The sequence below is a fragment of the Natator depressus genome, chromosome 10 (assembly GCF_965152275.1).
Source record: "Natator depressus isolate rNatDep1 chromosome 10, rNatDep2.hap1, whole genome shotgun sequence".
In the NCBI taxonomy this organism is placed as follows: domain Eukaryota; kingdom Metazoa; phylum Chordata; order Testudines; family Cheloniidae; genus Natator; species Natator depressus.
In genome coordinates, this window is record NC_134243.1 from 46,809,908 (window position 1) to 46,812,613 (window position 2,706).

At 44.6% G+C, this 2,706-nt stretch overlaps 1 long non-coding RNA gene across 1 annotated transcript; it reads left to right on the plus strand.

Moving 5' to 3' along the window:
- Nucleotides 1–209: 209 nt before the first annotated feature.
- Nucleotides 210–1,871, plus strand: LOC141994493 (uncharacterized). Its single transcript, XR_012641145.1, has 3 exons — nucleotides 210–319; nucleotides 900–1,022; nucleotides 1,669–1,871. It is a non-coding gene; the product is annotated as an uncharacterized LOC141994493 (long non-coding RNA).
- Nucleotides 1,872–2,706: the final 835 nt, after the last annotated feature.

A 2,706-nucleotide genomic window follows, 5' to 3' on the forward strand; every position in this document is an offset into this window, starting at 1 on the left:
GGAAGGCAGGAGACTGTGGGAGGGTGTGAAGCTGAGCCAGCAGAGTAGAAACTACTCCCATAAGGGCTACATTCAAATAGCTTAGCTAAAAATAAAGCTGTGGTGATCACTAGATTGGGGGTGAAGGGGGTGCCATTAAAAAGAATCTGACTTTCTTTGACAGGGCATTGTATAGTAGCTGTAGGACTAACTGTCTCTCTTGACTCTAGATGACCAACTGGAACCTCCCTTTGTGTATCCAAGTTTCCCTGGATATGCCATGGCAATTATTGTCATGTGTGGCCTTGTTCTAATTGCCATTCCCATTGTGGCTCTGCTGGTAAGGTGGCAGTAATACTTAGTAAGCATAGTCTCTGGCAGAAGGCATGATATCTGAACTTCCTGTCCAGTTTTTTGTACTCTCTCCATTTACTTGGGGGTGACTGCTCCTGTAACCAGGGATCTACCAACAGACACTGGGTATTAACCCAAAAACTCCTTGGCATCCAAATGGATGGGCTGTAACTTGCTCTTGAGCAACATAAGTGGAAACACTTGTGTAAAATGTATACTGGTCAACTTTGTCTCCTCCTGGATAACTTTCAAGTAGGGAATGAGGCTAGCTTCAGATGTAGGAGCTCACCTAGCAGTAAAGCAGAGTTAATATGTACCACCAATTGCTCCATTTCCAGGTGGTAACTTTTTGCCTCTTGTACAAAAGTTATATGCTCGGACAGGCTTGTCCAGTAGCCTGGTCCACTGAGCCACTATGTGGGCTAGCCTACACAAGGGTGCATGCAGTTCAGAGCTCTCTATTCAGAGCAGCTGTCGGTCATTTCCTAGCAACTGGTAGTGCCTCTCACTAGCCTGTTAGCACAAATCTCTTCTCTCACTTATGGTGTAATTTTTTTTCTGACTAGTACCTGAATTCTGGGCTATTTGGTTGGCACGACAAGGCTATAATTCAGGGTGGGAGAGACCATGAAGCAGGGACACAGACGTTTGAACTGGATAATCAAGGATTCCGCTCTACCATTGAAGAGGCAAGTAACAGTCCAGGGATGGGAGCATGTTTCCTTACTTAAATTCCATGCCTAAGGTGACCCCAGATTAGTATTCTGGGGCCTGGTAGCAATACTAAGGTGGCACAAACAAGGAGGTAACAGGTGGTCTAGGGATGCCAGTGTTGCTTCTTAATGGGCTTTCCTACCATGTCCTAGAGTGCAGCTTTGCAGATCTATCAATACCCTCACTCATACAACTATCTGAATCTTCCTTTCTCCACTGAAGAGACTACTACCAAATCCCCATGGCTCCATACCTTTCCAATATTAGATATTTGGTGATCCTTCCTTCCAAGCTGAGATCCAGCACTAGAGGGGGAGATGCAATGCTCTAGACAGCAAGCTGCTCCTTGCCTGGAGTAGGAATATGCTAGCATTGTGTGCTAATTCATTCCACATAATGCAATGTTAAACCTTTCCATATATGCCTTTCCCTAGGATAATGGAGCTCTCCCTCATGAGGTAGACTTGCCCCTCTGTAGCAAAGTCACCGAGTACAGGGTCCCAAAGGAAAGTCTCTTGGGGGCAGGAGAAGAGGATGCTATCTAGGACACAGGCAAATCTCTAGGGGTGTGACTTAAACTCTCTTTTTTTTTTTTTTTTTTTTTTTTTTTTTGAACTGCAGGATGATGGCAGACATTCGTACACACCTACAAAACTCTCTGCCAGTGAGTGAAGATGCAATATAAAAGTTCTTCCTCCTAGCTCATGGGCCTAAATCTCCAACCTGCTGTAGAAACAGGAAGATTCAAAGCACTATCTCTGATAGGGGTGTCAGTATTCGTGCTGCTTTCCAAATGTGAATGATTCTAAAATCCTTGGATGGAGCAAACTTTCTCAGCTGTATGAAATGACAATTCCATGTCTGCACCCTAAATAAACTCTATCTACACTATAGAACTAAAATAGTGGCCGCAACTGGATTCATTTTTCCACATTCTGGAGGGAGGTGGCAGCACCAGGTGTATCCTGGCTAACTTCTTGGTGAAGAAATGATCTCACCTCCCTCCTTGAAGAGCATCAGTGCTGTAGTAAAAGATTTCTGTGATGCTTAAATTGTGCACAGCTCTCTTGTTGAGGACTAGCTGCTCCTTCCAAGGGAACACAAGGAGGCAGACTTCTATCAACCTGAAATAACTCCTGGATGAAGGGCCTCTTGACCTAGCAAGAGTTCTGATTAGGTATTCAGTGTGAATAATGCCCCCAGCTCTCCCTGACTTAAGCAGAAATCCCCCTGTGAGATAGGGAAGTTTTATTGTAAGCATGCATTTGACTTAATGTTTTAAGTTATGTTTTAAACTGTCTCCTACTCGTATCATGGCTTGCTACTGAGTGTCTGTAGCTACAGTGCCAAAACGTTGTCTTCTGATGGTTGCTGTGACTAGGAGGCTTAAGATACCTGGTTTCTGTAACTCTGAACCAAGGGCAGTCTTGTGACTGCTTAAACTAGCTGAGCTCTTTGAGCAGGGAGGACACTTGATCTGATGTCCTTTTGTAGCTTAGGACATCTCATTCCCAGACACTCTCGTAGAAGTACTAGTGCAATCTCTAGGCAACTGCCTCTCAAACAGGCCCTTAATTGAGTTAAGATAAGGTCTCCCATCTCAGCTTCCTAGAAGTTTTGCTGTGGTTCAGACCTCCCTCCTTGGTCTGTCATTTCCTG